Source organism: Triturus cristatus, chromosome 3_1, assembly GCF_964204655.1.
Source record: "Triturus cristatus chromosome 3_1, aTriCri1.1, whole genome shotgun sequence".
Lineage (NCBI taxonomy): Eukaryota > Metazoa > Chordata > Amphibia > Caudata > Salamandridae > Triturus > Triturus cristatus.
Window position 1 is genome coordinate 277918622 of NC_140583.1, and position 12435 is coordinate 277931056.

General features: G+C 51.1%; 1 protein-coding gene across 1 annotated transcript in view; it reads right to left on the reverse strand.

The window, feature by feature from the left end:
- CCDC33 (coiled-coil domain containing 33) overlaps positions 1-12435 on the reverse strand; it is a 1193032-nt gene that overhangs the window by 185778 nt on the left and 994819 nt on the right. The gene's annotated exons all lie outside the window — the stretch shown is intronic.

The following is a 12435-nucleotide window of genomic DNA, read 5'->3' on the forward strand; positions in this document are numbered from 1 at the left end:
CTATTATTACCCGTCGCGACTGTAAATATTCCACACTAACCTCTCTAGATTTACCTTCAGTCGACAATCTTGTGATTAAACTTGAACTAGAACCGGACACTGCCCCATTAGCATGCGCCCTGCTCTATAGGCCTCCTCAAATGATGCCCTTGTTCCCTCACTCTTTAGGTAAACAGGTTGTACATTTAGTCACTAACTATGGGAAGGTCATGCTGATTGGTGATTTCAACTTTTTTGTCAATGAAACATCAGGTGGCCCCAATCGGCCAAACTTAGTGAGCTACTCTCAGGACTAAACCTTGTACAACAAGTTACCACTGCTACTCATATCAAGGGACATATCCTTGACCAGATCTGGATAGTTAATATTACCATGTCCCCTGTATCACCGTGTACTTGGTCAGACCACCAGATAATCAACTTTATTATCCATGACAATTTTTCTATCAAATCACCCTGCCCAGGACGTGGTACACGTAGAAACTGGAATAAAATCAAGAAACCATTATTTCTTGATTCACTTGCTAACTCTATCCCCCCTGTCAATTCTTCCATCAACCTGGCTGACGCACAGTTAACTAGCTGGTTATTGGCTGCTAGCGACAAGTTTGCGCCCCCCAGGAAGATTTCATGCCTCATCGCCACGATGCCCAGAAATGGTTTTCTACTGAGCTGAAAAATCATAAACTAGCCCTACACCAACTGGAGAGAAAATGGAGACGCAACTATTTATCCGAAGATAAATGTCTCTACATAAACACCCTGAAAACATATAAAAAAACATCCTAACTGCCAAGGCAGCATACTTCTCCTCAAAAATTCTGTCCGCAACTAATCGCACAAAAGAGATCTTCTCCATAGTAAATGAGTTGTCTAACCCTGATAGAATTTCAATCAAGTCTTCCCCTTCCCAAACTTTTTGCAACTCTTTGAATTCTTTTATCATTGATGAAATCTTAAAAATAAAGTCCAGCATTCCGGTCTGCCAAAATCTGGACTCTAGTCTGCAAACCACCGGAAATCATATCACCTTTATGCATTTTCCTAAAATTCACGAGCATACCTTTGCGGACCTCCTCTCTAAAGTCAAATCTGGCTCCCCCACTGACTGTTGCCCTCCTAGTATTTTGAAAGAAATGTTTACTGCCCTCCCAGGTCCTGCCCTTAATCTCTTAAATGAGTCATTGTCCCAGGGTATTGTCCCTGACACTTTTAAGGAGGCAATTGTTATCCACCTTTTGAAGAAGCCAGGTGCGGAACCGCAAATTTTAACAAACTACCGACCAATCTCTCTTCTTCCTTACCTAGCGAAGGTTTTGGAAGCTTATGTCACGAGATGTCTCACTGACTTTCTGGAAGAATCTGAATTGCTTGATTCTCATCAAGCAGGGTTCCGCCTGGCTCACTCCACCAAGGCGGTGATCCTCACAGTATTGGACACTCTCGGCAGTAAGGTTGACGGTGGCTCTCCGCAGGCCCTTGTTCTGCTTGATCTCTCCATGGCCTTTGACATGGTCGACCATAATCTTTTGGTCGACCGGGTAAGGGACGTGGGAATCACGGGACCTGCCCTGGGCTCGATCACCTTCTTTTTAGAAATCCGATCGCAGGCAGTCTGCACAGCACAGTTCACTGCCCCTAGAATCAGAATTTCTTGCGGAGTCCCTCAGGGCTCCTCACTTTGTACCCTGTTGTTCAACCTTTACTTTCTCCCCCTTGTCCGAGCCCTGAAAGAGCGTCAAGTATGGACATTTAACTATGCTGACAACTTTCAACTCATTTTCCCGATCAGCAACTCTCTAGAGTCGGTCCTCGCCTTTCAGTCCACCATGCTGTTCATTAGTCAGTGGATGAACAGCAACCATCTTAAGCTCAATCCGGACAAGACTGAGCTGGTTCTAACTGGTGGTATTACTAAAAATCCCTGGTGCCCTCACTTTTGGCCCAGGGAATTGGACCAGTCCCCTTCTCAATCAAACTCGGCTAAGAGCCTTGGGGTAATTATCAGTCAGGACCTCACGATGAAGCCACAGATAGGGTCAGTGATCTCTACCTGCTTTTTCCAACTCAGGAAAATAAAAAAGATCTGCAGATTTCTTACCTACAAAGCCCGGAATCAGGTGATTATTGCCATGGTCATGTCCCATGTCGACTATGCTAATTTGCTTTACTTCGGCCTTCCCCTCTATCTATCTAAACGCCTACAGCTGGTTCAAAACCACTCAGCACGCCTGATTGTTCATCATCCTAGGCACCTTCATGTCACTCCTCTCCTGAAGAAACTTCATTGTTTTCCGGTAGTCCCGCGTTGTGCCTTCAAGGTTGGGTGCCTTATTTTTAAGTCACTAAATGGAGAAGCCCTAAATTTGTGAACAACTTTGTTAGACCTGTCAGCCCTTTGGGTGGTCCCTCCTCATCATTATTTATTTTGTCCCACTTTTGCCTCAAACCCTGTTTGAATTTTTCCTTTTTGGGAACCACCAGACTTTTTCGTGTTGCTACAGATTCAGGGAACCATTTTAGCTACCCCTGAAACTTCTGTCTGAGGGCCTGAAGCACAAAATGGTGGCCTCCCATGACATCACCAGCATCCACTGGAACCTACCAGCACCTTCCAGAACCTTCCAGGAGATTCCAGAACTGTGTGACAGTTGGAAACCGTTTAGAATGTTGGGAGGATAAGAGGAGCAGTTGGCAGTTGGAGCTGGCAGTTGGCACCTGACTGGTGAAGAGAGAGGAGCACAGCAGTGAAGGAGGAAGGAGTGAAGCAGCAGGGGTGGAAACTTGTGCCTGGAGTGGGGTCCATAAACCCACCCTTGATACTTGTCCCTACTGATGGATCCCAGCCTATAGCCCTGTGTGGGAAGAAGTCAGAAGAAAACCATCCTAAGGACCTGGACAGCAGGAACAGGCCTTAGAAATAAGAAGACAGCAAGATTCTGACCTGAGAACTGGTTTCCCTGGAGCCTGGCGTCGAGTAGCCGAAGACCTGGAGCCCGAGGTGGAGAAGCGGCGCTGACTGAGGTAGCAGACGTCGTACCCGGAGCCGCCTGAGGTCGTAAGAGGGCGCCGGCGGAGGTCGAGTGGAATACCAAGGGTCGAGAAGGAGGTGAACCGAGGTCGAGTGAGCGGCGTCATCGGAAGGGTGAAGTCCGCCCTCCGGAGTCGTCGGAGACCGAGGTAGAGGAGCACCGGAGGTCGGGAGTGAGGATCGCACTCCGGAGTCGCCCGGAACCTGTAAGGAGGAACACCGGAGGTCGGGGGTGAGGATCGCACCCCGGAGTCGCCGGAAGTCGACAGCGAGGCCAGGCCGGCCGACGTCATCGGAGCCGAGAGCGCCATCGGACCGGAGCCGCCCGAAGTCGACATCGTGTGAAGAGACTGCCCGACGCCGTCGAATCGGAGGTCGAGTTCGAACCGAGGCCACCGACATCGGACCGGAACCGCCTACCGGCGTCGTCAAAGAACTGACACTGTGCCGAGGCCGCCGAGACCGAACCGGAACCGCCTCACGGCGTCGACACGACTCCAGCGGCGTCGGAACATCAGAAAAGGGCAGTAAGTGGAGTAGAGGGCGCCTAAGGCCCTGTGGAGACCTGAGAGACTACTCTAAGGGGCTAGGGAGGTGCTGAAACCCACCTGACTGTGCCTGGGGTGAACTGGGACTAACCTAGAGAGGTTGTGTGGAGAGGGAAGCCAGGGCATTGGAATTTCCCCCCTTTTGATCTACCTCAGTTTAGGCCTCAGCCTTTGCCTCAGCCAGGGAGTAGCCCCCCTCAAGCCTTCCACACCCTACAAGCTGTACCTGGGCCAAATCAGCCCTTAAGAATTGAAGTGCCATCTGATTCACAAAGTGTACTGTATACTTCTAATTATTTATTGGGGATACTGTATTTATTACGTTCTTATCTATTTATTGCTGCACTGAATTTATAGGTCCACAGGACTTGTTGGTGTACAGTATTTATTGGGACAGTATTTATTAGTACAGTATTTATTACCTCAAAGTATTTAATTGACTGTAGATATTGCACTTGTATTTATGCCCTGTTATTTATGATCACCCCTATTTATTTCAGCAAACAGCCAGTATTTATTTGACCTGCTCTATTTAAAATGTATATACTGTGATTGTTATTTATTTTCCCAATCAGCAACTAAGAGAAGAAAGATAAAGAAAGCATATTTTCATAATTTTTACGGTGTAGAGTCGTTTTTGGAACGGATGCACGCATGGTTATTGTATGGGTATATTGTATGCTTAGCACTGCGCCTGTTTCCTGACCACTCGAGCCAAGCTACCCCGTTGTGTCGGGAAGGTCCACCACCACCCTGCGGAGTGGGAGTGGGCTGTTTCCAACATAAATTGGTGTTCAGTGGTGGGATAGAGCTGTGCCTACATATACTCAACAATAACTGTGGGTAGTCCATAGGCCTACACCGGGAGTTTTCTCACAGCGGCCTTCCTAATTGTGGGTTTTTGTTTTTTTCCAAATTTACTCTGGTGGTGGGAGGAGGTATTACTAAAGGTACCCCCCTACATTGCTACTGCACAAAACCTGTCCTCTAACCTGAGTGGGCAAGATGGAGTTTGTTCTTGAAAATCTAGACACGTACACTGTGGCCCAACTCAGGGAGTTTTGCCAGCGAGAGGGGGTGTACTGTCCCCCAGGAGCAAAGAAGGGTGCACTTCAAACCAGCTTAAGGGCTTGGGGGGAGGCACGCAGGGAAAGCAAGGCTGAGGAAGAAGACAGGGATGGAGAGCCTGACCCCGAGGGGGCTGAGATGTACCAACCTGAGGTGGGGAACCTGTCCGCAGGGCCCAGGACACTTTCTAGGGGGGGCAGCCGTGCCTCTAGCGGGGGCTTGTCTGAAGTGGAGTTAGCAGACCGGAGGGAGAAAAGACAGCTCACATGGGACTTAGCAAAGCTGGAGAAGGAAAAGGAGGAGCAGAGGATGGCCCATGAATTGCGCCTGAAAGAAATAGATCTTCAGATTTTGCGAATCGGGGCACAACCTGTTCCCAATGGTGGCAGCCAAAACCAAGAGTCCACCAGGGAATCCAAACCTTACCTGCCAAAGGACATTGTAGCGAGCTATGGGGCAGGTGACGACATCGCCAAGTGGCTAGCAGCCTATGAGGTCTCATTGAGGGCCCATGGGGTTCCAGCGAAGTATTGGGGAGGGGGACTGTATAAATACATGCCTCCAGCTGGTAGGGATGCTTTATTGGCCCTCGAAGAGGATGAGCAAACCCACTACCCCACCATGAAACTGGCGCTCATCAGGAAGTTTGGACTTACTCCGGAAAAGTACAGACAGAAGTTCAGGGGTAGTCACAAACTGGGCACACAGAATTGGGTGGACTTCCTGGACTATGCAAAGAAGGCACTGGAAGGTTGGATTCAGGGCAGTGAAGTAAGGAACTACGAGGAGCTGTTTGACCTAGTGTTGAAGGAACACCTACTCGAGAAATGTTTCCCTGAACTGCGGCAACACCTGGTGGATAGCAAGCTGACCAGTCCCCGGAAGCTTGCTGAGGAGGCGGACATTTGGGCTAGTACCCGGGTGTCCACAAGGGGGACTGGAGGGGATACTCAAAAGACCGGACAGGGCGCCCCCCAGAAGAAAGAAGGAGGGGAAAAGAAAAAGGAGTTCTCCAAAGGCCCCCAAAATAACTTCCAAGGGAAGGGAACAGGATTCACCTCTAAGGCTAACCCTCCCAGAAACCCTAATCCTGGCCAGAGTCAGCAGCCAAGGGTTGTCCATTGCTACGAGTGCGGTGGCGTTGGACACTATAAAGGAGATCCGAAGTGTCAGAAACGCTCACCCCCTCCCACTGGAGGAAAGCCCCCCGGAGTAGCTAGTGTAGTGCTCGGGGAGGAGATGCCCTTAACTAAGGGAAGGGAGTGGGCGGGTGTCACTTTAGTGTCCCTGGGAGAACGGGAGATGGTTCCTAAGATCCAGGTGCCCGCAAATACCGCAAAGTATGGGCAGTGGATCACCATCAACGGCCAAAGAGGGGAGGCTCTGAGAGACACAGGAGCCAGTATGACTATGGTGCGTAGCCAACTGGTGTCTCCAGAGCAGGTAATTCCCGATGTACTCCACCCAGCCGCGATGGCTGACGGCAGAACCGGCCACTATCCCGTGGCTGAGGTTCCCTTTGAATGGGGGGGGGTTGCAGGTTCACTTCGAGTTGCCGTAAGCCCTGCCGTGCCAGTCGATTGTCTGCTGGGCAATGACATGGAGCACAACGCTTGGAAGGAGGTGGAATACCGGACTCACACCGAGATGCTGGGTACACCTGACTGGGCCTGTGTTAGCACAAGGTCCGAGACTACCCGAAGAGGGAGCTCATTCCGGCTGGAGCCTGGAACAAAGGCCCAGCCAGCTGCCAGTCAAGGGAAGAACCGAGGACAGGAGGAGCCTGCCTCGGCGTCTCCACCCCGTAGGACGGATAGGCCACCGGAGGTGGTGGACCAGGAGTCTGCGGAGGGGGACGTTACCAACCTGGAGGACCTACCCATCCCGGCCGAGTGGCACGTGGAGGGAGGCCCGTCCAGGGAGGAATTCTGCCAGGGCCAGAGGGAGTGCCCTACCCTTGAGGGGCTGAGGCGACAGGCCGAAGCCCAGGCAGCAGGGAACGTTGAAGGGAACTACAGTGTTTACTGGGAGGATGGCCTCCTCTACAGTGAACCCAAGGCACCCCTACATGGATCGTCACGAGCCTTGGTAGTACCCCAACGTTATCGAGCCTTCCTGTTAGAGTTGGCTCACGAGATACCATTGGCAGGACACCTGGGGCAAGACAAGACCTTCGCCCGTCTTGTCCCACACTTTTATTGGCCTCAGATGAAAGTGTCGTCCGATACCTACTGCCGGACATGTGTGTCTTGCCAAGCCAGTGGGAAAACAGGGGTGAAGCTGAAAGCTCCCCTGGAACCACTTCCTGTCGTTAGCACCCCCTTTGAAAGGGTGGGCATCGACATTGTGGGTCCGTTAGATCCACCAACATCAGCTGGTCACAGGTTTATCCTAGTCCTGGTGGATCATGCCACACGGTACCCAGAGGCAATACCTCTGAGGACCATAACAGCACCTGTTGTGGCTAGGGCCCTGATGGGAATCTTTACCCGAGTGGGTTTTCCCAAGGAAGTTGTGTCCGACAGGAGGACCAACTTCATGTCAGCATATATGCGGGCAATGTGGAAGGAGTGTGGAGTGACCTACCGGTTCACAACTCCTTACCACCCCCAGACCAATGGTCTGGTGGAGAGGTTTAATAAAACCTTAAAAGGCATGATCAGAAGTCTGCCTGAAAGCCTGCGGAGGAAATGGGACGTCCTCCTACCCTGTTTACTTTTTTCTTACAGGGAAGTGCCACAGAAGGGAGTGGGCTTCAGCCCCTTCGAGCTTCTGTATGGGCACCCTGTACGTGGACCTCTTAACCTGGTGAGAGACGGATGGGAAAGAACTCCCAGAAAGCTCCCCCAGGATGTGGTGAGCTACATGCTGGCCTTCCGGAGCCAAATGGCTAAGTTGTGGAAGCAAGCTTCTGACAACTTGGAAGCCAGAAAAGCAGTAATGAAGGCGTGGTATGACCACAACGCTCACCCGGTGGAGTTGGAGCCTGGCCAGAAGGTGTGGGTGATCGAACCTGGAGAGCTTAGTGCCCTCCAGGATCGCTGGTCAGGACCCTTTGAGGTGTTGGAGAAGAAGGGTAAGGCTACCTACTTGGTGGACCTGAAGACCCCTCGTCAGCCCCTGCGGGTGCTGCATGCCAACCGCCTCAAACCCCACCACGAGAGGCCCGAAGTCATCTTGATGATGGTGACTGACGGAGGAGAGGACGTGGAAAGCGAGCCTCTCCCTGATCTGTTTGCGTCTCAGGAAAAGGATGGGTCGGTGGAGGGAGTGATTCTCTCCCCATCTCTAACTCCTGAACAGCAGGAGGACTGTCGCCAGGTCCTGGGGCAGTACTCCTCGTTGTTCTCCCTTGTCCCGGGTAGGACTCACCTGTGCGTCCATGACGTGGACACAGGAGACAGCCCACCTGTGAAGTCCAAGATCTACCGGATGTCAGACAAGGTGAAGGCCAGCATTCATAGTGAAGTCACTAAGATGCTGGAGCTAGGAGTGATTGAACCTTCTAGCAGCCCCTGGTCCAGTCCGGTGGTGTTAGTACCGAAAGCTGCACCACCGGGTGCCCAACCAGAACTGAGGTTCTGTGTGGACTACCGGGGACTGAATTCAGTGACAAAGACTGATGCACATCCGATCCCTAGGGCGGATGAATTAATTGACCGGCTGGGAGCTGCCCAATATCTAAGTACCTTTGACCTTACTTCAGGGTACTGGCAGATCTCTTTGACTGATGGAGCAAGGGAAAGGTCAGCCTTCTCCACGCCCAATGGCCACTACCAGTTCTGTGTGATGCCCTTTGGGCTCAAGAACGCACCTGCCACGTTTCAGCGCCTGGTAAACCAGATCCTCACCGGAATGGAGAGTTTCTCTGCTGCTTATCTGGATGACATAGCCGTCTTCAGTAACAGCTGGGAGGATCACTTGCGTCACCTGCAAGCTGTTCTCCAGGCCCTGAGACAAGCTGGATTGACGATCAAGGCCAGCAAGTGCCAGATCGGGCAGGGGTCGGTAGTGTACCTTGGACACTTGGTGGGTAGGGGAACGGTGCAACCCCTCCAGGCGAAGATCGAGGCCATCATGGCCTGGGAACCCCCCAAGACACAGACTGAGGTCCGAGCATTTTTGGGCCTCACGGGATACTATCGCCGCTTCGTGAAAGGGTACGGTACCATCGTAGCCCCTCTCACGGAGCTCACGTCCAAGAAACAACCTCGACGGGTAGTCTGGACGGAGGCTTGTCAGCAAGCCTTTGAGAAATTGAAGAAAGCCATGTGCGAGGCCCCGGTCTTAAGGGCCCCAGACTTTTCCAAGGAGTTCATTGTCCAGACAGATGCATCAGAACATGGCATTGGGGCAGTGTTATCGCAACTCAACGAAGAGGGTCTGGATCAACCCGTGGTCTTCCTATCCAGGAGACTACTTCCCAGGGAACAGAAGTGGAGTGCAATAGAGCGTGAAGCCTTTGCAGTGGTATGGGCTCTGAAGAAGTTGCGGCCATACCTGTTTGGCTCGCACTTCCTAGTTCAGACCGACCACCGACCCCTTCGTTGGCTGATGCAAATGAAGGGGGAGAATCCCAAGTTGTTGAGGTGGTCTATTTCCCTACAGGGGATGGACTTTCAGGTGGAACATCGGCCTGGAGTGGACCACGCCAACGCAGACGGTCTCTCAAGGTATTTCCGCCTTAGTGATGAGAACTCCCAAGGGGTTGGGTAGCTCTCCCCACTTTCAGCTGGGGGGGACGCGTGTTAGACCTGTCAGCCCTTTGGGTGGTCCCTCCTCATCATTATTTATTTTGTCCCACTTTTGCCTCAAACCCTGTTTGAATTTTTCCTTTTTGGGAACCACCAGACTTTTTCGTGTTGCTACAGATTCAGGGAACCATTTTAGCTACCCCTGAAACTTCTGTCTGAGGGCCTGAAGCACAAAATGGTGGCCTCCCATGACATCACCAGCATCCACTGGAACCTACCAGCACCTTCCAGAACCTTCCAGGAGATTCCAGAACTGTGTGACAGTTGGAAACCGTTTAGAATGTTGGGAGGATAAGAGGAGCAGTTGGCAGTTGGAGCTGGCAGTTGGCACCTGACTGGTGAAGAGAGAGGAGCACAGCAGTGAAGGAGGAAGGAGTGAAGCAGCAGGGGTGGAAACTTGTGCCTGGAGTGGGGTCCATAAACCCACCCTTGATACTTGTCCCTACTGATGGATCCCAGCCTATAGCCCTGTGTGGGAAGAAGTCAGAAGAAAACCATCCTAAGGACCTGGACAGCAGGAACAGGCCTTAGAAATAAGAAGACAGCAAGATTCTGACCTGAGAACTGGTTTCCCTGGAGCCTGGCGTCGAGTAGCCGAAGACCTGGAGCCCGAGGTGGAGAAGCGGCGCTGACTGAGGTAGCAGACGTCGTACCCGGAGCCGCCTGAGGTCGTAAGAGGGCGCCGGCGGAGGTCGAGTGGAATACCAAGGGTCGAGAAGGAGGTGAACCGAGGTCGAGTGAGCGGCGTCATCGGAAGGGTGAAGTCCGCCCTCCGGAGTCGTCGGAGACCGAGGTAGAGGAGCACCGGAGGTCGGGAGTGAGGATCGCACTCCGGAGTCGCCCGGAACCTGTAAGGAGGAACACCGGAGGTCGGGGGTGAGGATCGCACCCCGGAGTCGCCGGAAGTCGACAGCGAGGCCAGGCCGGCCGACGTCATCGGAGCCGAGAGCGCCATCGGACCGGAGCCGCCCGAAGTCGACATCGTGTGAAGAGACTGCCCGACGCCGTCGAATCGGAGGTCGAGTTCGAACCGAGGCCACCGACATCGGACCGGAACCGCCTACCGGCGTCGTCAAAGAACTGACACTGTGCCGAGGCCGCCGAGACCGAACCGGAACCGCCTCACGGCGTCGACACGACTCCAGCGGCGTCGGAACATCAGAAAAGGGCAGTAAGTGGAGTAGAGGGCGCCTAAGGCCCTGTGGAGACCTGAGAGACTACTCTAAGGGGCTAGGGAGGTGCTGAAACCCACCTGACTGTGCCTGGGGTGAACTGGGACTAACCTAGAGAGGTTGTGTGGAGAGGGAAGCCAGGGCATTGGAATTTCCCCCCTTTTGATCTACCTCAGTTTAGGCCTCAGCCTTTGCCTCAGCCAGGGAGTAGCCCCCCTCAAGCCTTCCACACCCTACAAGCTGTACCTGGGCCAAATCAGCCCTTAAGAATTGAAGTGCCATCTGATTCACAAAGTGTACTGTATACTTCTAATTATTTATTGGGGATACTGTATTTATTACGTTCTTATCTATTTATTGCTGCACTGAATTTATAGGTCCACAGGACTTGTTGGTGTACAGTATTTATTGGGACAGTATTTATTAGTACAGTATTTATTACCTCAAAGTATTTAATTGACTGTAGATATTGCACTTGTATTTATGCCCTGTTATTTATGATCACCCCTATTTATTTCAGCAAACAGCCAGTATTTATTTGACCTGCTCTATTTAAAATGTATATACTGTGATTGTTATTTATTTTCCCAATCAGCAACTAAGAGAAGAAAGATAAAGAAAGCATATTTTCATAATTTTTACGGTGTAGAGTCGTTTTTGGAACGGATGCACGCATGGTTATTGTATGGGTATATTGTATGCTTAGCACTGCGCCTGTTTCCTGACCACTCGAGCCAAGCTACCCCGTTGTGTCGGGAAGGTCCACCACCACCCTGCGGAGTGGGAGTGGGCTGTTTCCAACAAACTTGATCAACAAGCACGTTCCCACACGCAATCTTCGTTCAGCACACAAGCTACTTCTGTCCACTCCCTCTTTTAAATTAAAGCGCACTAGTGGTGCCAGGTTTGCCATTTTGGCCTCCATGTTCTGGAACTCCCTTCCCTCTGAAATACGCCTCTGTACCAATCTTCTCAGTTTCAGAAGCCACCTTAAGACCTGGCTTTTCCGTCAGGCCTTCTAAATGTGCATTAGGACTTGGGTATCAATCAAAGTAGCGCCATGAAACCTCCCCGGTGTACGTGCGCCTTACAAATTTATTTTAACATAACATAACATATGAAGTAACTAAGGTGGTGTCCTGCACAACTTATCTTTAGGAACAGCTTTATTTTTTAAGACATCTTGCAACAAATGTGTAAAAATAGAATTATGTGTCTTCAAAATTAAAAAAAATATATTCAATTAACATGTAGAAGTATTTTACCATATCACTGAATTGAGGGATATTTTTTAAGTGATAGTTTTCAAACATGAATTTAGAAACATTCATACTTCCCTACCCGACCCTAACAACATTGGCAATAGAGAACTAAGAGGCAAGTCATTTGTCATGTGCGCTCTCTGGGTGGCCTAGGTTGCTAATCTACATGGACAACATTATAGTCAAACACAGGAGAAGATTTTGTTCAGCGCACATTCTGAACTCATGTATTTCGAGGTGCTCTTATATGCCATAATGAAAAAAGGAGGCAAAGCAAAAAACAAAAATTTGCCTAGCATCACAACGTTTGGTCAAGGGGATAGCCGGAATTGATCAGTTGTGCAATTCAGCAACTAGATGTACATGCTTCGCTTCCCCTACGACCACCTTACACAATCTGAGACCTACCTGGACCACCTTCCACCACTATGCTGGCATCAGTGCCAGTGGCGGTTCCTCCATTTGAGCAGAGGAGCGTCGCCCCCCTGCTGCAAAAGCAGCAGAGGTGAAAAATAAAGCGAATAATGAAGTGAATTTATTTTTCACAGCTGCTCTCAGCCAGAGCCAAGAATCAGGAAGGGGCTGGGCCACTGCTGATGA